The following is a 23,338-nucleotide window of genomic DNA, read 5'->3' as shown; positions in this document are numbered from 1 at the left end:
CTCGTAAAATGAAGTTTTCCTAGTTCGAACTAAGCACTCCGCAGCCCTGGACAACCTCAGTAACCCCCAGCACCTCGGGCCGTAGGGCACGGGCACCATGGCTGAAGGGGTGCCGAGGTGGTTAAAATACACCCGTCCCCCCACTACAGCCGCCAGTCAGCCTCAATGGCCAGAGTCATGTGGGTCTCCTGCAGGACAACCACCGAGTACCGCCACTCCTGAAGGAAGGAGAGCACCCAGCTCCTGAGGAGACCTGCCCTACAGCCCTGGGCATTTAATGTTGCAATGGTGGTGTACTTCATAGTGAGGGTTGGGGTGGATCCTCCCAGGCAGGGTTATCATCAGCCTCCCGTAGGCCCCGTAACAGGCCACTCCCCGACCCGGAGGTGAGGAGAGTGTTGCCGAATTTGCGGGTCCACCAGTAGGCTGCGATGTCCTGATTCTTGATCCATCTTCCGTCCTGCAAAAGGGCCCTTGTGGACCCCAGGATGGAATGGAAATCCCCCCAGCACTGAAGAGCCACCTTTCCCTTGGCCCTGCAGGTATCCATGAGGAATTGGCAGAGCTTGGCCCCCAGCGCTGAGGGGGTACCAGACTTTTCCTCTGTCTTGGCCCCGGGATGGGCCTCGTGGGCCATGGAGATGGGCAGAGAAGGATCCGATCACCGGCGCGGTGCCAAAAGAGACAGCGTCGCAATGCCTGTCCCCAACCCCAGCGAGGGAGGGGGCAGCGGAGGAAACAAGGCAGCCCCTATAGGACTGGGGATACAAATATCACCCCCAGAGGGCTGCCCGCAGAGAGTGGGAATGAGGCAGCCATCATGGGGGTAGCAATAACAGTGGGATGCAAGGGCGGTTATGGGGGGGCAGGCACTGCAGTGGGGATGGGAGGGTGGGTAGGATGGGGGGGTGATAGTGGGGGAGCAGGTATCGTGGTGGGGCGGGAGGAGAGGTGGGGTCAGGGCCGGACGGTGAGTCAGGAACAGAGGGGAGGGTAATGGTAATGGCAGGAGAGGGAGCGGGAATGGGGAGGACTCAGGGCTGGAAATGGGCTCATAAAGGGTGAGATCGGGACCAAGGGTGTGAACGAGGGGGGAGAGGAGGATCAGGACAGGGAAGGGAGCCAGAGATTTGGGCAAGGTCATGGGGAAGGTTCCTCTGGTCCACACCACTGGACTGCGGTGCCTCCCAAATAGAGACCGGGGTGGGGGGCAAGAGTAGGAAGGGGGCCCACGCCGATGCTGGGCTCAGGGAGGAGCAGAACACGCTTCTGCAGCCTCGGCATCGGCTAGAGGGACGTCCGTTGTCGGATCCCCAACAGGGAGAGAAGGTGACCTCCCCGCCTCAAGGGTGGAGGAAGGGGCACCCTCAAGTCCAGGACCTGGCTGCTCAGTACCAGCCATCGCCTCAAGGGCTCAGCAGCCTCAGCTGTAGCGCCTGAGTCGGCTGGGTCAATGGGCAACACCAAGGTGCCCTGAGAGAGAGGCCGGGGTCGGCCGCCTGGGGCATAGGGTTGGGGAAAGGAGGGGGCAGCGCAGCAGAGTCACAGCCCAGACCGAGGCCCACTGGCAAAGAGTCTTCCTCCCCCGGGGTGAGCAGGCAGAAGGGAAAGAGGCAAGCCACTGTGGCAAGGGGGGAGTAGGGTGGGGCGATCAGGGGTAAGGGAAGCCCCCCGCGCCAAATGCAGCTGAGGGAGGGAGGCCAAGTCCAAGGGGGTGGGAAGGGAGCACGCCCACGAGCGCTTGTGGGGAGCTCAGCCTCGCCCGCTGCTGCAGCAGCTCAGTCTCAGCTGGAGCAGCAGCCCCTCCGAGAAAATTCCAGGTGTCAAAGGTGATGGAGGAGGTGTTGGGGGTGGTGGCAGTGTGTGGGGGGAAGAGGGAGAAGCTGGACTGGGGGGAGGGCTCTGCACCTCTCTCCCAGCCCTCCTCTTAACAACTCAGTTCACCACTGCCCCTGGAGCGCAGATATTAAAGGCTCAGTCCTGGAAAACAATCCCCTCCACAAGTCCCAGAGGCGGTCCTCTTCCTCTTCCTCTTCCTCTTCCTCCTCCTCGACAGGGCACAGGTGTTGCAGCAGCAGCATCAGGCGGGTGTCAGCCAACCAGGGAAGGCCTCTGGGTGGTTGGGTCCTCTTCACCTCTCCCTCTGGGTGCAGGGGGGCGCAGGCCAGCAGGCCCCCCAGGAAGCAGCAAGCTGTGAGTGGTGGTGGTGGTGGTGGCAGCTGTCTGGGAAGGGAGAGGCTCAGTAGCATCAGACAGGGCAGGGGAGAGAGGGAGGGAAGGGTGCTCCAGACCAGAGGAGAGAAGAGCAGCCACACCTTCCTCCTCCTTCTCTGGAGTGGCTCCGAGTGGCCACCCACTGACCCCAAAGGGGAGGTGCCCCTCACAGAGCCTCCGTGGGCTGCACCTGGCCCTAATAAGCCACCTGGCCAGAAGCCAAGAGGCGGGGCCAGAGAGGTAAAAAGTCTGCCAGCCAGGACAGTGGGGTGCTGACCACTGAAGAAGCCAGAGGACTCCCCTACACCTTGAGGAGGGGAGCTAAGGCATGGGAAGGTGGAGAGCTGGCGGGGGTCACTGGGGTCCCTGCTGCACAGCGGCCTGGAGGAACAACAGACTTCCCCAGACTTCACAAACACCCAACCTGCCACTGAGGAGTGGCCAATGAACCTGGGTCCCTGTGACTCTGTGGGAAATATACGCGACTGCCAGGTACGCGCAGAGGAGGGAAGTGGCCCAGGGGACACATGGACGTAGTCATGCCTGGATCAGCGTGTTTCAGGCTGGAGCCCCCGCTGGTCCAGTAGCAGTAAACTGCTCTAGGGCCTGGGCCAGGGCACAGTGGAGTGGGCGGGCCTGTGACACCCCCCCCCCCCCCACCACTTGAGTGGTAGCCTTCCCCTCTCTGCCATTGCTGGCAAGCTGCCTACAACCCTCCTGAGCAAGGAGACCTGAATTGTGCAGATTGCTTTACAAACTGCTTTCCTGTGGCCCCACCCAGAACCAGGGCTAGGCCTTGATAAACTATTTGCTGCTGCCCTGCCTGACTTAGGGCTGAGCTTATCGACTGCTTGCCTATTGCCCCACCCTGAATTGCCTTCCTAACCCTAGGCTTGGCGGCCCACCCTGAATTAAGGCTGGGCCTCTAACTCTCATTTGCTGGCCTGCCCAAACCCAGGCCTCCTTGGTTATTGGTTACTTTTGTCAGCCCTCCCTGAGGTACAGGCAGGGGACCCGGGACTGGTTATTTGATGTGTTAATTCCCCCTAGAGACTGATCTGGTTGTAGTGGGTTGGAGTGGCCACCCATTGACCCCAAAGGGAAGGTGCCCCTCCCAGAACTGACCAACTTATACCATCCCTAGAGGTTTTTAAGTCCCAGCTTGACAAAGCCCTGGCTGGGATGATATAATTGGGGTTGGTCCTACTTTGGGCAGGGGATTAGACTCAACAACCTCCTGAGGTCTCTTTCAACTCTAGGGTCCTATGCCAGTCTTCTTTTCTTTGCAGTCTAATTTGTATTGCAATGAATGGGCTGTACTTCAGGGCAAAGGTGGTTCATAAAGGAAAGCAGAAAATGCCTACATATTTCCAGAATTATATACACGATACAATGCCTGCAGATCAGATGATTTAAAACAGCCAGGGACACTGAAATCACTGTAATAACATAAATAAGGATGCATTCATTTACAATTCAATCCAGGACAACAGGTAACTGTAGACAGCCTTTTGTGATCTACCAATATATTACTGTATTACTATTTTAATTACCCAGTAACAATCACAAGCGTGTGTTATCTGACTCTTTCCATTAGTGTTATCTGAGCTTACAGTACTTGGGTTTCCTTTAACAGGCCCTGAAAATGCTTCTGGAAAGAGCAGAGATGCTCTATCATTTTTCTGAGAGGGGCTAATTGCTTTAAACTAGCATTGTGCTGCAGTGAACAACCTACTAGATCAGTGTTTGTTTTCACTAATGTAAATGAATAACCATGATGCTAATATAATATTAGCATGCTGGAATATAAAATTGCAAATAGGACATGTCTCTGTGTGATATTAATTGAAGAACAGCCTTCCTGCTTTCTCCAACTAGCAACAGAAAGGATCTTCACGAAATGTGTGCAAATTCTCAGCGATTGGAGAGAATAGTGCATGCACAGCATAGGAACATAAGAACGGCCATACTGGGTCAGACAGAGGCTACGTCTAGGAATAAGAGATCCTCCGGAATAGGGCTTTATTCCGGAGGATCGGGCCAGTCTAGACGCTTTTTTCCGGCTTTTCCCCAAGCCGGAAAAAAAGCGGCGGACATCTTTATTTAAATCCCGCGGGGGATATTTAAATCCCCCGCGGATTTCCCTATTCTGAAGTTGAAAATTAGCATGCCCCTTTCGAAAAAGGGGCCAGTGTAGACGTAGCCTAAAGGTATCTAGCCCAGTATCCTGTCTGCTGACAGTGGCCAGTGCCAGGTGTCCCAGAGGGAATGAAGATAACAGGTTATTATCAAATGATCCATCCCTTATCATCCATTTCCAGACATGACAGAGGATAGGGACACACCATTCCTGCCCGTTCTGGCTACTAGCCATTGATAGATCTAGTCTCCATGAATTTATCTAACACTTTTTAACTCTTATAGCCCTGGCCTTCACAACATCTTCTGGCAAGGAGTTCCACACATTGACTGTGTTGTGTGAAGAAATACTTCCTTTTGTTGGTTTTAAACCTGCTCCCTATTTAAATGCATTTAGTGACCCATGGTCCTTGTGTTATAGAAAACAGCAAATAGCTTTTCCTTTTTTACTTTCTCCACACCAGTCATGATGTGTTAGATCTCTATCATGTCCCTTGTTAGTGGCCTCTTTCCAGGCTGAAAAGTCCCAGTCTTATTAATTTCTCCCCATATAGCAGCCATTCTGCACTCCTAATCTTTTGTGTTGCCCTTTTCTGAAACTTCCAATTGAAAGATTTTTTTTTATGGGGGAGAAGGGGGAGACCAGGCGACCACATCTGCACACAGCATTCAAGATGTGGGTGTACCATGGAATTATAAAGAGGCAATAAGATATTTTCTGTCTTATTGGGGATCCCCTGTTCTTCTGAGGGTCTCCCCCTTTTTTCCACTCAAGATCATCTCATCTAAGGAAGTGGGTTTTACCACGAAAGCTCATGATCCTATATATATTTGTTAGTCTCTAAGGTGCCACAGGACTATGCTTTTTTAAAAGTTGTTGTCTGATTGGGATGTCTATGTTCCCCAGGCCTGTTTCCTTGCCCACACAGCAGATGCCTGCCTATGTCAGCTCTCCCCTAGTGAGCTGCTTCAGGAGTGAGGAATGCTCTGGGATGCAAGTGGAGAAGCAGTTTGTGGTCTCCCTGTGACAGCATATGCTTCCCTGCAAGGGGGCTGCTTAGATCCAAATGGGAGCTCCTCAAACGAAGCAGCTGTTGAATCCAATGCAGGCTCTCTGTCTGCATTTTTACAGGCTCCATGGTGAGGTTGTCGTGGTATCTCCTCTGTAGACCCATTAGCATTTCCATGCACAGGGCTTTGCAACTGGATCCCAATTGGTGGAGACGGTTGCTGGTTAAAGTGTAAAGACAAAAATGGCATTTTGCAGAGTTGCCCCTAGTATTCCTCAGCTTCCTCTTGTCAAAAATGGTTTCCTTTACACAAACTAAAAATTCCTGGGGTGAAATCCTGGTCCCATCCTAGGCAATGGGAATTTTGCCACTGTCTTGAAATGGGCCAAGATTTAAGCCATATATAGACACATTCTGACAGTGTGAAAACTGCCTATAGGACCTTTCTCTACAATGTGAGATCAACTAACAGGGTGACTTGCCCTTTTGGGGCTGGGCTTGAAGCTGAGGCTGGCAGCTTTGATTGCAGAACAAGTAGGCCTGGGAGTGATCAGTGGGAGGCTGCAGTGAAGGGGGAAAGCCCAGGTGCAGTTTGCAGTGGGAGGAAACATCCCCCAGGGAAGACCCCTGGACCAGGGGAGTCGCACTAGATAAGGAGAATGGGGAGAGATGATTGTGATATTCCCCACATGCTTTATGGAATAACCTTATGATATAGGCATAACCTGAAGATGTTTTGGACAAAATATCTCATGTAACCTACCTATTTTAATGTTACAAGCAGCTGGAGCTGTAACTCCTATTTTGGTGTATGTATCACTTTAGTCTGCAAAGTTAGAGATGTATTCCATGGAAGGGAGGATGTAGAACAAAAGATTCCAATCAGGGAAAAGTCTATATAAACAATAGTAAATTCAGTCCCTTTGTCTTTGGCTGCCGTGGCATACCCAAAAGGAAGGCTAGAGACCCAAGCCAGAGGGAAAAAACATCTTTGATTTGAAGATGTGGCTGGAATAAGAACAGGTTTTAGATAAGTTTGCAATAAGCTTTAATGCATTAGAAATAGCTATCTGTTTTCTCTTTTTTTCTTTTTTTTCTTTTTTTTTAGTAACTTACTTTGATCTGCCTGTTTTCACATGCAACCACTTAAATCTTTCTGTTTTCACTTAATAAAAACACTTTTGTTTACTATCAGGCCCAGTGCAAATAATTGTTACCTGGGGGGAGCAATCAGTGTGCATATCTCTCTTTCATTGATAAAGAGGGAGAACATCCTCACAGCTTTCTTTTTGTAAAACGGTTACTCAGAGAAGGATGGATTTATTTGGGGGTTTAGTCCCATTTGAGGTTTGCTTTCTATGCCCTACAACTGCATTCCCAGACTTGAAGTGGTTCAGTGTCCGCATTGCTCTTTGGGGGAAATGGGCAGTTACCCTGGCTCTGTCTTGTCTGGGGAAGACCAGAGGATCTGGTCCAGTAAGGCAGGGTGCTGGGGAGCCCCAGAGAGCAAGAAGCCAGATATTAGTGGCATAATCAGCACATTGGGGAACATCTCTAAGGGGTCATCTTAGACTTCACCCTGCTCAGCACTCTGGCAAAAAAAAAATAAAATCAAAAACCTTTTAATCTTTTACTAAAGATAAAGAAAAGAAGGGGAAATGGTGGAAGCCTTTGAAATGCAAGGTATTCTGCAGCTTGTTCTTTTTCCCTTTAGCTGCAGTACAGGGAAGGAAATCTCCCTGGCTTGACAAGTCTCTTCCACGGTATTGAAGATGGTAAGCATCTTTCAGGGGTAGTGGGGGAAAGAGCAGAAGTTTGTGGAGATGGGCTGGAGCAGTCATTGTAAAGTACAACCTTGTTGCATCCACAGTGGGACTGGGATTTGATTGGAGCCAGTGGGGGTGGGGAGTCGGGAGATGCTGTCGGGGTACCTCTCTCTGGACTGCTGTGGTCAGGGCATCTCTGAGGCTCAAGATGAGGCAGGCCTAGGATCTCGGACATGGTGGGGGTAGCAGTCATTCTCAGTCCTGGCCCTGGCCCTTTCCCCTTCCAAGAGCAATGGTGCTGGACCATACACAAAACTTGATCGGGGGCCTGGTGAGGCTATCAGCCCCATTGCTACTCTGTCTGGGTATGTCTACACTACCCTCCTAGTTCGAACTAGGAGGATAATGTAGGCATACCGCACTTGCAAATGAAGCCCTGGATTTGAATTTCCCGGGCTTCATTTGCATAAGCGGGGAGCCGCCATTTTTAAAACCCCACTGGTTCGAACCCCGTGCAGCGCGGCTACACGGGGCACAAACTAGATAGTTCGAACTAGGCTTCCTAGTTCGAACTACCTAGTTCGTGCCCCGTGTAGCCGCGCTGCACGGGGTTCGAACCAACGGGGTTTTAAAAATGGCGGCTCCCCGCTTATGCAAATGAAGCCCGGGAAATTCAAATCCCGGGCTTCATTTGCAAGTGCGGTATGCCTACGTTACCCCGCTAGTTCGAACTAGCGGGGTAGTGTAGACATACCCTCTGATATTCCACTCTTTCAGTGAGTGCTTAGGTGCTGGGATGATATTTTTAAAACACTGTTATGAAAAGCCACAGCAACATGGGGTCGATTTCTTCTCCCCCCGGGTCATCCCTGTATTGTTGGCCAATGTCCTGCTGTATCCATGGTAGATACCGTTGTAACTGAAATTCCATACCAACAAAAGGGAACAGATTCCATCTAGATCTAGGGACTCTCAGTGGCTCATCTGAGTGACTCCCAGTTATTAATGGGTTTATCTTCACAGCGTCCCTGGGTTCCCCATTTTACAGATGAGTTACTGAGGTAGATGAGGGCCTGGAATACACTAAAAATGTAGATTGACAAACCCACACTCCTGGGCACAGTAACCTTGCTGAATGGCCCTTGGAGTAGACACAGCTAGGCCAACAGAAGCATTCATGCTACCACTGCTGAGGGAGGTGGATTGTCTGCAGTAATGCAGAAACCCTTCCATCACTGTAGGGTGCAGCTACACTATGGGTTTGCTGCAAGATAGCTACAGCAGCACAGCAGCCCCTATGGTGAAGACAAGCCCTAACTGACTTGCCCTGGGCAAAATCGAAAATCGATGACCAAGCCAGGAATTGGACCTTGGTTTCTGGAGCTCTAGGCCAATGCTCTGCTGTCAGGACCTAGATGGAGACATGGGCCCAGATCTTCAAAGATGCCACACCTCTTGATTTCAATACGAGTTAGGTGCCTAAATATTTTTCAGGATCTGGACCCTGATCTTACATTTAGCCAGTGTGAGGCCTAGTGAAGGAATTACTGACAAGTTGCTGGTGAGCACAATTATGTCATGAGCTCCCATATCTAGCATCCTCAATAATAGGGTAAGCAATAAAATGGCCACCACCTCTATATTTACTTGCACCTCCACAGGTACCAAGAGGTGGGGTACGTTCTTCAGTGGAACGCCTTATCCCTTAGTCCACACAAGAACTCACCCCACCTCCCTTCCTTCAGCAGGTCCCCTTATCCTGCTTTCCTAATGGGGGAGACATTATCTGTGTGAGGTCTCCCAGCCAGATCCACTCTGACAGGAGAAGGTAGAAGCCTGAGGGGAGCAGGTAAGCTGGGAGATGCCTCTGGCCAGATTCCTTTAGAGAGGCCATGAGCAGTGCATGCTGGAGGAGGTCTGAGTCACTCCATCTTCCCTCAGGAGCCAATGGCAAGAAACCACCGGAAAAATCAAGAAAAAGGACAAGAGAAGTGGCTGACAGAAAAAATGCAGAAAGAGACCAGCAAAAGAGCTGCCCTCATCCATCAGCCATTGCTAGGTAAGATGGTTGAGCTCAGGAACCAAAGGAGTCTAAGAGGTGCCATTGGTGTTTGAGTCACCACTGACTCACTGAGAACTCTCCAGGACTCAGAGGGGCGAGTCTTTGCTCATTTGTCTAGTCCAGAAGGGTCAGAGTCACTTATGCAGTAGAGGGCGTGAACAAGAGGCTGACTCACAAGCAAGCCTGTTGCACAGGGGGTCAGGACTGAGGTGGGCTCAAGGTTAAACACGCCGTTTACTCCAGAAAGCACCCAAAGCAATGCCTGTGGAATGGGCTCTGGTGGACTGGAAGCAGGAGGATTGAGAGAGAAGAACCGGCCTCTCCCCTACACAACGCAAGGGCCGGCCTGGCGGAAAAGAACACAGCAGGCAGGGCCAGGCCAAAGGCAAACGCAGGAGAAGAGGATGTTGAGGAAAGCGTTAGCCCCAGCAGCCAACCCACTGAGAGCAGCAGTGTAGGCCGGACCCTAACTGTAACAGAGGCCGCACAGCACCACATGCATATATATCCTTGTGTCAGGGAAGGCCTCAGACACCAGCTGCTTGGTCGCTGGCCTAGTCATTGTATGCCAAGGCCAGCAGTAATGTCTCTGATATCTGGCCTCTAGCGCTCTGGTTTGGCTAAGCGTGTGTGGGACTGGGTAGCCCTGGCTTCCCTTAAGTCTGCCTTTATCATGACAGTGCATTCTGGAGGCCTTTGCACATCGTTCCATCCTGGGATGGAGATTGGCAAACACTAGGAATGTAAAAGGTTAACCTGTTAACCAGTTACATCGCATCGTGAGCTTACCGGGTGGCAGGCTGTGCAGGAGCAGCCCCCAGCCCATGGGTTCCTGGTTAACTGGTTAACTTAACATTTAACTGGTTAACTTTTTTAAAACAGGATTTTAAATCCCCAGCAGACACGGGATCCCTTTGTGGGATACGGATGAAGACCGGGTACACGCCAGGGGCAAAGTCACTGTACTGCATCTCCTCAGTGTGAAAATGTGAAAGAAGCAGCCACAGAGATTCAGACAAGATCCTCAACGTTATTTACACTCCCATTGGCCATTGAAAACAGTTGGCGGGGGTGGGACCTTGTGTCTTCACCCTTCAGCGAGGGGATTGCACTGTCCATGGCCATAGGTAGGTGCACAGGCTGCAGGACCCCACAGATGGGATACTGTCCTGTGTCAAACACTTTGAGGTTTCCAAGTCTTTTCACTACAGTTTGAGAAGGGTGAGCTGAGCAGGCTCTGCCAGGAAACAAGCTACAAAAGCCGAAACAGCTGACATCAGGCTGCTTCCCGCGTTGCAGCCCAGACGGGCCCTTCGGCTGGATGTGTTAGAACAGCTGAAAGACAGTAATGGAATTACACTGACCACGCCACAGAAGTGGATCTGTGAGTCAGGCAGCTCTCTAGCTAGAGGGGAACTGTCATTGTCATTACTGAAATCTCCCCAGGCCACATTTTTTCCAGGAAGAGATGGCAGCTCTCCCAGGGTGTGCTCAGCTATGCTCAATTCCAATTTCAAATGTCTGAGCAGTTACGAAAAGGTAATTCTGTCCTTGTCAGTTCATCACGGTCAAGCTTCTAGAGGAAGAAATGATTGTGCTATGCAGATCACACTCTTAATGAGTAGTGCCAGCATGAAGGACACAGTGGTGTACTTGATTTCTATGTGGTGAAACCCAGGCATGTCAGTGTGGGCAAGACCTTGATAATGGATTTTCTGCTCCCTCCTTCCATGCTGTAGAATGAACCTCAGCCTTTGGTTGCAGCAATACTGAACATCTCCAACCACTCAGAGGAATCAGGGATGAAGTTAGGGTATTTTATCAGTGCCATTTGTTTATGGACACTGTAAACACCAGTCTTTGAACAGAGGCAGTGATCAACAGCAGGCAGGAAAACCAGTCAGCCCACATGCCAATGCTCAGTTCTACCCCAGGAATTCACTTTTGTTAGTTAAACTAGAAGACTTACCCAGCATTGCACAGGTCCTTTAGGGCAGGGGACTAGGGATGTGGAAGGGTGCAGGAGTTAGGTTTGGGGGTGAAGCTGCTCCCGGGGATTTAGTATGCAGTTCTTGCTGCCCCCTGGTGGTCCTTCTGGGGTATAACTATCCCCCATGCTTGTTGCTGTCCTGTGGTCATTTGTGAGTATAATTGTCCCTGCTATCACATCCCTCCCTTTCCACTTGATGAGAAACAATCACATTCCATGCTCATCCTGTTACCCTGGCACAACCAAACTTATTAACCTTGCTTTCAGTTATGATAAGAAGGAACTGCATATTAAATTTGGTAGTCTTCCCACTTACTATTCAGGAAGAGTTCTTGAACAAATGGACTTACAGACGAACAGACAGACCAATACACAATCTCTCTCAAATATATAATAGATTGTTCTCTGCCTTAAACTACCTTGCTGTTTGCAACAACTTTTCCCAAAGAGTCCATATTCCCACATTGACAGCACATTTCTCTGAAGACTGAACATTTGCTCACACACTGGGAAAAAGCACATGTAAAATTATGTATGAGTGCCACACTAGAATTGGGTAAGGGACAAAAGGTGGGTTCAAAAGATACATTTATCCCTTCCCACTTGGATTTGCACCACATGCTCCTTGGCTACGTATACACTGGCATGATTTTCCGAAAATGCTTTTAATGGAAAACTTTTCCGTTAAAAGCATTTTTGGAAAAGCACGTCTAGATTGGCAGGGTGCTTTTCCACAAAAGCACTTTTTGTGGAAAAGCGTCCGTGGACAATCTAGATGCGGTTTTCCGCAAAAAAGCCCCGATCGCCATTTTCGCAATCGGGGTTTTTTTGCGGAAAACAGTACTGTGCTGTCTACACTGGCCCTTTTGCGCAAAAGTTTTTTGGAAAAAGACTTTTGCCCAAAAGGGAGCAGCATAGTATTTCCGGAAAAGCACTGATGATCTTACATGAGATCGTCAGTGCTTTTCCGGAAATTCAAGCGGCCAGTGTAGGCAGCTGGCAAGTTTTTCGCAAAAACAGATGATTTTGCAGAAAAACTTGCCAGTCTAGACACAGCCCTTGAGTATACCAAAGAGTCTGGGCTAGAAAGCAGTGTAACCTCACGTGTTTTAGAATCAAAGAGGCAAAACCATATGTCTAAGAATGGCCATACTGGGTCAGAGCAATGATCCATCTAGCCCAGTATCTGCCCACAGTGGCCAAAGCCAGGTGCTTTATGGGGAATGAACACAACAGGGAATCATCAAAGTGATCCCTTTCTTGTTGAGCAGTCAGAAGCCGAGGGACACCCAAAGCATGGGTCTACATCCCTGGCCATCTTGTCTAATAACCCTTGATGGACCTGTCCTCCATGAGCTTATCTAATTCTTTTTTGGAACCCAGTTCTACTTTTGGCCTTCACAACAGCCCCTGGTAATGAGTTCACAGGTGTGTTGTGTGAAGAAATGCTTCCTTGTAGGTGCTTTAAATCTGCAACCTCTTAATTTCATTGGATGGTCCCTGTTTCTTGTGTTATGTGGAGGAATAAATAACTCTTCTGTATTCACTTTCTCCACACCAGCGACCTCCATATCCAGCTTTGTCATCCCCTTTCCATCCAGAAGTTGTTCACTTTGGTTGCCTTTCTCTGTACCTTTTCCAATTCTAATATATCTTTTTAGAGATGGGACAAACAAAATGGGCATACCATGGATGTATACAGTGTCATTAGGATATTTATTGTCTTATTATTTGCTGTCTAAATAGTCTGGTTTCTCTTCAGACCATACACATCTTGCACTGTGCTGTCTAAACAGCCAACAAAACTTGAATGCAGCCAGAGCATTCAGCAACACCTCCCTCTTCTATCACTGGATACAAGTGGCCCTACCTCCCAAAAGAACACTTTGTTCCGGTTCTTTTCCACAGCCTCGTGCTCCTACCAGCACCTGTGACCCACCTGACAACGGAGGGGAAAACACTTGCACTGCAATTTTATATTGGGAACTGTGTTTCTGCAACAATTCGTGTGACCTATCCTCCAGTAGCACTGCCAACTCTTGCTGTTCCACCACAAGCCACATGAGATGGGATGTCTTTCAGAAAGTTCAAGTGCCTAGAATCATGTGACAAGGTGAGCCACTCAGCTGCCTTTTTAAATAAAGGACATTTCTAGACCAGCAAAGCTTAAAACATGACACAGGCGCATCTGAATGGTTGAAAAATCAGAAAATGAATAAAGTGAGCACCAATTTCTTAAAAATTCATCATTTTAAAGCCAATGTCAAGATTTTCAGGGGCCTGACCCATGATTTCTTAATGCGAAGAGTTGGCAATTCCTAAGTGACAGAACCCACTCAGAATAGCTTGGACCTGTATCAGATATTGGATACTCAAAGTGATAACAATACTGAGTTCTTGCCTGGACCTTTTCATCCACAAATTTCAAAGTGCTTTACAGTGGAGGTCACTATCATGTTATGGAAGGGGGGACTGAGGCAGGAAGTGACATGACTTGATAATTGAAGGTGTATACCTTATCCAAGGTATATTGGGCCAACGCTCCCATTGGATTCATTATTTAGAGTCTGGTCTTTGTTACGCAGAGTGGAACTAGCTGGATGCTCTTAACCTAGTGAAACCCAGAGGCACTGAGACGGGAGAGGGACATCTGCTCTGCAGCCTTAGCTAAGGGTCAGTCAGCTTTTAGCATTATACAGTGCCAGGCGTACTAGGAGTGATATTTTCACCTTATACCGCCTGGCCTATCTGAGACATTGACAGAAGCAATTTCAGACTCACTGATAGTAATTCAGCCTTAAAGAAAATGTGAGGGGGGGGGAAACCCCAGTACCTTTGGTCAGTTGGATCAGCTGTTAACATGTTGAGTGTTGTGGGGGAGAGCTTCCTATATCAATGCTCTGCAGGCTTCTCCTGTGCCTTTTATGGACAAGGTTCCATCCCTCATCCCAGGCCGACTGAGTAGCAGACTTCAAAGCAGCTGCTTGTAGTTCCCAGATGAGGGGGGCCTTTCTATGTCTCAGGACTTCTCTGCACACCAGCTGGCCATGGCTCATCAGCTGGGAACACTGTAGCACAGTGAACCTCTCCCTTCAGACATGACACCACTCTCATGCCAGCAGCAGGAAGGGCAGGACACCTGACGAACCCGTGGGTAGAAAGAGCTGGCTGCTTGCTGATCCCCTTGCTTGAATCTCTAGAAAGGCTCAAAAGACTCAAATCAAAGGGGAGAATCTGGCCCTCAGAGTGGAATTGACACATGATTATAGCAGCAAGCTGAACACACAGATGAACTGCTAGTATCGCCGGGGTGAAGGAAATAGATTTGGTTTTTTACTAGGAGCTTGGCTCCATTGCCCCCCATGACATTGTTTTGCTGGGCCAGCAGCCTGCTTGTGTTTAGAAGGCTGCAGAAGAGAGAGAGAGAGAGAGAGAGAGTGTCCAGGACTTTAACTGAGGGCAGGGAATGTAAAAATACAGTCAAATAGAGCTAAAAAATGGAGGTTGTAGCAGCCTGGCTTGTTATTTCTGTTTCTGAGTTAATGGATTGGACACATAGCTGGCTTCTGAGCCACTGCACCATTCCCTGCAAATCTCTTGTTTTCTGACTGCAACTATCCAAATGGAATTCTGAAGCCTTAAAAGTTCCTTCCTCTCTCCAGGAAAAGAGCGATTTGGGGGTTATTTGTGCAGGACCTCAGTGTTATTTAGTGCAACTCCCCCCACAGTGCACACAAACACCCTTAATGCTCCAAATTTGTAAATACAAAATTCTGGCAGTTGCCTCAGTGATGAAAAACATGACAAAGTCAAGGGCAGAGTCTTACAAAATACCCCTGTATTCCTATAACACACACCTAAAAGCTTGTTTTTCTTTTAGATGGTTCTATGGAGAACACACATGCAGCTAAATCAGTGGTTCTCAAAGTGTGGTCTGTGGACCATTCTGCCTGTGAGCCATGGGCTCAGGACTCCAGCCCTGCCCACCGTGTAAGACTGGTGTACCAGCGCCAGCTTCCCACTGCAGGGGGTCAGTGAGGTTGAGCCTCACAAGGGAAGGAAGTGACTGGGGAGATGGAAGCATATGGAATTGCTCGTGTGGAGGCTTTCTCCTCCGCTCCCATTGGCTCAGCCCACTCCTGCATCCAACCTCCCTCCCAGACTCTGCACCCCCACCTCCTCTTGCACCCATTTTGTCACCATGGATGGTTGGCTGGTGAGCCACAGAAAGGTCTTCATTGGACAGAGCAGGCCAAAAAGTTTGAGAACAACTGAGCTACAACCTGGGCTGATGTCAATTGTGATAGGATCATCAATTGACCTCTGACAATTTATTCCAACAGTGGATCTGATTCATGCTTTATAGACACCAATAAGAAACTGATGACAAAATACTTGTATAATTTGTGGCACTCCCTTTAAGACTCCTTGCTGGACTTCGTCCACATTTTAAATCAAGCCACTAATGTGCCGCTAAAAACAGACTTGTTTTGTTGGGTAGACCTTGAACAATCTGGGGAACTGGACTTTATTGTTCAGGGAGGAGAATAAGCCATTTAATGGAAGTTCCAATAGAAAATTTTGGAAGGTTAATTCAGCTTCCTACCAGGTAAATGATAAATCCCTTTCAGTAATCATTGAAATGCTCCTCCTTAAGACTGTGTGTGAAGGTCAACTGAGTTATGTCTCCAATTAATCCCCACGAATCTCCAAGTGTAAAAGAGACAAAACTAATCACACCCATAAAACCACACTTCTCCAGTTCTCAGACACAGTCCTTCCCCAGAGGTCAGTAATCTAGGATTATGCACAGCATGGTGCAAGCCAAAATCCCATTTCAAGCAGAAGATGTTATTTTTATCAGTGTATTTAAAACTAAATCAAGCAGCAGAAGAATTTCTCATAGGATAGGTTTTCTTTTTAAAAAAGAGTATTCTGGCTACAACTCTCAGGTAAAAGATATAACAAGATGTCAAGTTGCCCTGAGTTTAAGGACAGTTGTAAGTGTGAGTCTAGTTTATGCCCAGTATTTTTGTTGTTATAAGAGATTCACGATAGTGATGAAGTAGAAGATTTGATGGTATGTGAACCTGAAAGGAGAAGCCATCCCTCACAATGACATATTGATGAGTGGTCTAATTGGTTCTTTTGCTAATGAATGTGCAGTTTTAAAATGTATTTAATTGAGATATGACATGAAGAGAAAGAGGGTGTGATTGCCACACAAAAAAAGAAATTCTTTCTTACATATATGGTAACAAATCTGAGGCCACCACAGAGCCTTCTATTACTTCCTGTGCTTTGCACCAGGGATAGAACTGCAAAAGGACCCTGCCCACCCATGTAAGCTAACAGGGACAGAGGGGAGCCGTTCCGTGTGTCTCCCATGCCGGGCTCCTGCATGTTAGAATGTTGAACATATTCTTCTCTAAATGAACAAAGCACCTGAAATCCACTGGAGTTCAACTTTCACCTCTTACAGCATTCCAAAAACTCTGGCCACACACACTTCCCAAGGAGTCCTATTTTTGCACCAAAAGGTTGCACGCTATGGTGCTATATGGAAACAGACAAAGAAGGATATCTAGGTAAGTACATACTGGGTCAGACCAAAGGTCCATCTAGTCCAGTCATCGTACAGTGTCCAATGTCCTCAGGTGCCCCAGAAGGAATGAACAGAACCAGTAATTATCAAGTGATCCCTCCCCTGTCACTCAGTTGTTGACAAAGAGAGGCTAGGGACACCATTCCTATCCATCCTGGCTCATAACCATTGATGGACCCTCCCTCCATGAATTTATCTAGCTCTTTTTTGAACGCTGTTAAAGTCCTGGTCTGCACAACGTCCTCTGGCAAGGAGTTACACAGGTTGACTGTGCACTGCATGAAGAAAAAACTTCCTTTTATTTGTTTTAAACCTGCTATCTATTCAGTGGGGAGACAGCAGGATCTGTGGAGTTTCATAGGACCCCAGGCTGGCACTAATATAAACGATGATTGTTTTAATAACTCTAGACAAGAGACCAGATTCTCTGCCTGAGTTCCATCACAGCTGGAGGCCTCTGAGAGTGGAAACTGTGTTTGGAAAGGAGTCAGAGTAACCCCTGTTTTGTAGGGACCTTGAAGCCGATTTACACAATGCACAAAGCAACTATGTGCATGACAGGGAACAATTATATCACTGCATCTCCTCAGCAGCTCACCAGGTGGGTCTAGCTGGAGATGAAAGCTGCTCCTAGCCAGGCAGAAGGCAACAGAGATGTTGTTGCTGGGTTCCCCCAGGGAGTGAATTCTCCTTGTCAGCAGCTGCTCTTCAGATACAAAGAGGTGCCAATTTGCACTCACCGGGGGTATTCAAGCCCTGCTTGCCTGTCTGAACCACCTGAGAGTTGTAGTGGATCCTTTGTAGAAGGAGGTGGGAAGAGACCCAGAGGGGTGCTTAGCAACTGACAGTTTCTTTTCCTGATTTGTTTATTTAAGCAAAGCAAATTCATTCTAATTAGAAATCTTTATGCCAACGCGTTGCACTGCATTTTGGGCTGCCCGCTTTCCCTCCCCCTGCCCCATGCACTTAATCAATGTATATCTGAGCTTTTAGCATCTGTGAATGTATTCAGCAATTCCTATTAAATTCGGGCTTCTTGCAAAGAGGAGCTGGGAGAATGGAATGGGAAAGAGCAGTGTGCATTAGAGAATCGCTGTGAGTTGCTACAGAGCAGCACTGTCCAAAATTAAGTAGCTGAAAAAACATCACTTTAGAGCATTTGGCAATTATAGCCAGGCAGCCAGCGATGCTCGGGCTGCATGGATTATGCACTTTGGAAAATGAGCATGTCCAGGAATGCTAATCCAGGAGGGTTCAACCCATATCAGCTGACTTCCTGGCACGCGCGCACACACACACACACACACACACACACACCCCACAGCAGCAGATTGTGGGTTGTGCCCACGAAAGCTCATGGTGCCATCTGCGTTTTTATTAGTCTCTAAGGTGCTGCAGGACCATTCGTTGTTTTTAAGTTTTTTCAGAAAATGTGGAGACACAGATCTGGATCCAAATTTAGTCACTCACCTCCAATTATCAGCTCTGTCAAGATTGTGCCAGAAGTTTTCTCTCCTCACTAATAAGTGCCTTTAACTTTAGCAAGCCAATGCAAGCAGCTGGACTGGTGGCCAGGCCCTGATGCAACCTCAAATCTTGTGAAGCAAGGAGTGTGTCTAGCCATATAAAACATATGCATGCACTAGCCAATCTGTTCCCTTACTACACCCCAGGGTAACATGTTAATGCTCCCAACCTGGTCATTAACACAACAGCTGCCAGTCGCTAAAGAGGAGTCCAGGGGTGACTCTGATACCTCATTTGCACCAACTTTCCATTCACTTCAAAGGAGTTACTCCAGACTGACACCATTCTGAGAACAGAATCAGGCTGCTAGCAAATTAATACAAGGCCTGACGAAGATCAGAAATGGAAACTGTTTGTTCGCCATCAGAAAAGTCGATCCTGTGAAATGTGAAATTGCACATCCCTGCCAACATGCCTCCGCTCGCATTACAGACTGTCAACCTGTGCTTCTGGAGGTGTTATTCTACTTCCCCACTGCAAAGTGGGAGGAAACTAGTCACTTTTCTACTGAGCAGTGAGAGTGGGTTCCAGCTCCGGCTGTAGCACATGGGTAAGTTGCAGGGCCTGTGGTGAACTGGGGACGGCAAATGGCAGAGAACATGAAACCCCTTGATTCCTAGTTGGCAGCAATTGATTAAGGCTAAAAACGTTGGCGTGGACTATACACACAAGACCTGAAACTAGAGTTGCCAGATGGTTTCAACAAAAATACCAGTCACACTTGACATAACATCGCAATCAACATTCCATCTTAGTTAGAAAAGACCCGACATTTCTATTTTCGCAATTTGTTTCCTGAACAGAAAGCTCAAATACTGGACTGTCCAGTTCAAAACCGGACACCTGGCCACCCTACCTGAAACACATTCTCTGTGTGGAGAACAACTGTAACATCGCAGAAACAGTCTCAGAGCAGCCCAAACCACCGGAGCTTGCCTTAGTGCTTCTTGGACTAGCCCTGGCTACAGTGCCACCTCCTGCAGCTCTGTCTCAGGCAAACCTCCTCTTGAAGTCAAAGGAAATCTGGACTGGAGTGAAAACAGCAGCACTTCACCCTTTCAGAGAAGATGCCCCACATCTCAGGCCCTTGCTGGGAGCAAAGAGGGCCAGGGATTGTATATGATTTTCTGGGGACCTTGAATGCAGAATGCAAAAGACAAGGCAAGTGGCCAAGACATTTAACACTATACTTGACACATAGAGACAACCTAGTATTTGCAGAGGGTGAAAAAGATCTTCTTCTTCACATTTCTATGAGACTGTGGTTTTTGGCTCCCTGGACCCTTCCCAACATGTTTTTTGTCCTCTTCTGAGCACCGAACTGCATTTGTCATAAATGCAAACCCAGAATAACAAGAGGCTAAAATTGAGGGATAGCAGAAGAATGGAGAACCAGCCCGTCAATCACCATTCAGCTTGCCAAGCTGCTGTTTTCAGTAACCCTTCAAACAGGGCTGCCTATTTAAAAACCAGCTCAGAAAAACGCCTGTACAACTTAGAGGGAAAGACTCTGATGAGCACCAGAGCAAAGGGATTAAGTTGGGGATGATGCTTCCAGAGAGGTGGCCCCTGTAGGTCCGTGTTCATGATTTGTTAAAATAACTGGACCAGAGTAAACTAGCAGGTGGAGAGTTTACAGCTGCCAGTGGTGCAAGAAGGAGCAATACGAACTGGAGGGGTCACTGGAATGTAGCAGATATATCTCATGCTTCCAGCCAGTTTTTTAAACAGCTCTGCCCTCTGCTCTAGAATGTACCACCCTCCCACCTCACCTCAGTCTTCTCCCCTCTCCAAAGTTTGCCCAAATATTTTTGTTTGAACCATGAATGTACTTACTCATTTGCAGAGACACTTCACTACATCGTGCCTGGCTGGAAGACGCGTAGGCTTCCTTTTATTTATTTTTTAATCTTCAGCTCAAGGTAACCTTCATGTTATTATCTGACTGCCCTGTCACCCTTTTTTCTCTACATACATGTTACAAATATATTAAGAAGCTGTCAGCTCCAGATGCAGAATGAATCAGGAAAGTTCATTTGGAAGGATAAGCAGCTTTCTCCCAATTTCCCATGCTGCGAATGTTCCTGCACATAGTATAGGAGAGAGATTGTTTCCTCCCTCCATCCCCCCCCTTCTCCAAGTCTAGGAGCCCTTTTGAAACCAGCAGAATATGGTGAGAAATCACTGTCAATAATAGAATTATTAACACCTCCTTGCAAAGGATCTTTAACCTCTTCTGAGCCGGGGTGCTCACAGGAATTGGTTTATAACTTCATTGCACAGACAGCATGAGACACTCACTATAGATTAACACAAAATTTGTCTCTTTGCTTTTCCCCATTCCTAGCTTGGAGACATAGAAACAGATTCTGGGGTCATGTCCAGCATGGGGGCAGGAGGCAGGGTTTTTTTAGGGGGACAACAATGAGTGGAAATGCAATTGTCTGCTCATCCTTTGTCACACTCTGTATTTTTAATAAGGTCCTTAAAGCGTCTCCCATATGGCAAATGGGGGAAGATAACAGAGCAGATTCCTCATTCCAAGGAGCAGTTTATTGGCAAAGTGAAACTTTGTCAATAATCCTCTGGCCCTGGTAATCGCTGTAACCCGTTCTCTCCTGCTTCTCCCCAGTAGCCTTATAGACATCACTTTTTGCAAAGAATCTGCTGTTTACTTGCTTTCAGCATGAAACAACTAAAATAAGCCACCTTCTCCAGCAGCCCTAGCACAATAGCCCCCAGTGCTACTCGCTTTGCTCCCCTCTTACCTGAGCAATGTGCAGTCCCTTCAAAACTCCATAGAGGTCAGGGTCAGGATGCCAGATTCTTCCCTCCGGGTTAAGTCTGCAGCTGCTTCGTGTGCTCCCTTGGTCCTTCCAACAGTGTAGTACAGGATCTGCCTTTCTTAACAGGACCCTCTCCTCTAGCAGGTCTCCTCCCCCTTGCCACCCTGGTCAGAAGGGCATTTGCTTTGCCTTCCACCAAGGCACCAGCTTGTGTTGGAGGGGGAGAACATCCCCCCCAAATGCAGTAGCCCCAGCCTGAGCGTGTGTGTGTCTCCGAGTCCTCCTCTCCAGAAAGGATGGCAGTGCTAAAGTCACTGCAATTCCCCCTCATGCAACCTAGAAGGAGGCTTCCCAGAAGCTCTGTCCATCCTGTGACTCCTGCTTTCTGCCCAGGATGCTTTACATGCCAGCCACTGCCTCTAATATCCCTGGCTGGTGGGGGAGAGGGGGAAACCCTTGTCCTGTAGCTAGGATTCCAGCTCCTGATGCGGCTGAGGCGTCCTGATCTCCGTTACTTAACATCTCTATCCAGCTCTCCTTGCTGCAGCTCTGCTTCGCCGCACGCTGCTATTCACAGGCCTACAGCACTGCCTACTGCTTAACTCCTTAATTGCCATCTCTCCACTTTTGTAAGGGGGTAGCCGGTGCGTCGAGATTTCTCTCCCCCCCCCCTACCTGCCACCTTCTGCTTATTCACATCCCTCCACCCCCGAAAAAGCTCAGCCAGGCAGACAGCATTAAAAAGCTCACTGTGAAGGCACAGTCACAGCGGGAAAATGCTCCATAGACCTGAGCCAGGCACACAGCAAAAAGCAGCCAGGGTAGAGCTGGTAGGGAACCAAAAGTGGGTTGGAGTTAGCAGCAGCTGCCTGCGATTATTATCCGTAGTACTGTCATGCTTGGGGGCTCTAATTATACCAAGAATCCATTGTGCTTGGAGCTGCTCAACTACAGAACAAAGGAAGGTGCCTGCCCCCAAAAGCTTACAGTCACTACCATTATATTTTTGAAATATAACACCCAATATTACAGGAAATCCCCAAGGTAGGAACGGGTTGTGTTCCAAAAGTTAGTTTGTAAGCCAGCTGTTTGGAACTCAGAACACATTTTGCCATAGAAACAATCTTTTAAGTGGCAGTGAGTTCCCGGGCTGGCCCACCAAAGTTGGTTTAACCCGTTATTGTAGCTGAAATACTGTTCGTCTGCAATGCAAAATAGTAGAGAGAGTTTTTCATTTAACCTTGAGTGCTGGTGCTTGAGGAAAGGCAGGTTTAACTAGAGGAGAATGAGGAGGTGGGTGAAGATTCTGAAGGGGAATTCTGGGCATCCCCTGGCTACCACCCCTGCCCTCTCCCCACAGGCTCTGTGCCGGCTCCTGCAGCCGGTCCTCTCCCCTGACTGCCACCTCCCTCCCCAGAGGCTTCTCCCATCCCCCCCTCACTGGAAGGGGGTGGCCGGTGTGTGTGTGGGCAGAGGAGCAGGGGCCAGCCGTGCAGCCGGCGGCTGGAGAGAAGCAGATGGTTTCCCCTCGAAGTGCCACTTCTCTGCAGCCACTGGCTGCGCGACTGCCCCCTGCTCCTCTGGAGTCCTCGGGCCAGTGCTTGTGCTGCTCACCCAGCCTGTGCCGCTTGCCTGCACCCTGGAGGCTGCTGGTGAGTTGTGTGTGCATGGGGGGATATTCGTAAGTCGGATGTCTGTAACTCAGGGAAAGCCTGTATATGCAATTATATTAGATTCCACTAAATGTGCATTTCCCTCAGGCATAATATAGCCCCACCTTGAGAGGCAATGCATGACTCCAGGCCCTGCCTCCTCGTTCCTGTTGCGTAAGCTGCAGTGACAGCAATGCACAGGACAAGCAAAGCTGCTGAAGGGGAGAGAACAAGCTCCCAGCTGCTCCCCGTGGCTGCTCAGGGATAGTTCTAGCTCTAGCCCCTACCCGCAGTACTTGTGAGGGTTAGGTACAGCCTAATTCCAACTACCCCTCTGAGCAAACATGCGAAAATGGCGATCGGGGCTCTTTTCCGGAAAAGCGCGTCTACATTGGCCAGAGACGCTTTTCCAGAAAAAGGGCTTTTCCGGAAAAGCAGCCTGCCAATGTAGACGCTCCTTTTCCGGAAAAACTGAAAACGGAATAGTATTCCGTTTTAAGCAGTTCCGGAAATTCATGCCAGCGTAGACACAGCCCTTGTCTTCACAACATCCCCTGGCAAGGAGTCCACAGGTTTACTGTGCATTG

The 23,338-nt window shown here is 48.6% G+C and overlaps 1 protein-coding gene across 2 annotated transcripts in view; it reads right to left on the bottom strand.

Annotated features, from left to right (window-relative positions):
• WSCD2 (WSC domain sialate O sulfotransferase 2) overlaps positions 1 to 21,768 on the bottom strand; it is a 221,757-nt gene extending 199,989 nt beyond the window's left edge. Inside the window, exon 1 of one of the 2 annotated variants that reach the window (XM_075898761.2) lies at positions 21,082 to 21,768. The gene's annotated coding sequence lies outside the window, so the exon portion shown is untranslated. The remainder of the gene's footprint in view (positions 1 to 21,081) is intronic. The other variant, XM_014572916.4, reaches the window with a different exon arrangement.
• Positions 21,769 to 23,338: the final 1,570 nt, after the last annotated feature.

This window comes from Pelodiscus sinensis, chromosome Z (assembly GCF_052426305.1).
Source record: "Pelodiscus sinensis isolate ZL-2025 chromosome Z, ASM5242630v1, whole genome shotgun sequence".
In the NCBI taxonomy this organism is placed as follows: domain Eukaryota; kingdom Metazoa; phylum Chordata; order Testudines; family Trionychidae; genus Pelodiscus; species Pelodiscus sinensis.
The sequence above is the reverse complement of the archived record's forward strand: the minus strand, read 5'-3'. Positions and strand labels throughout refer to the sequence as shown.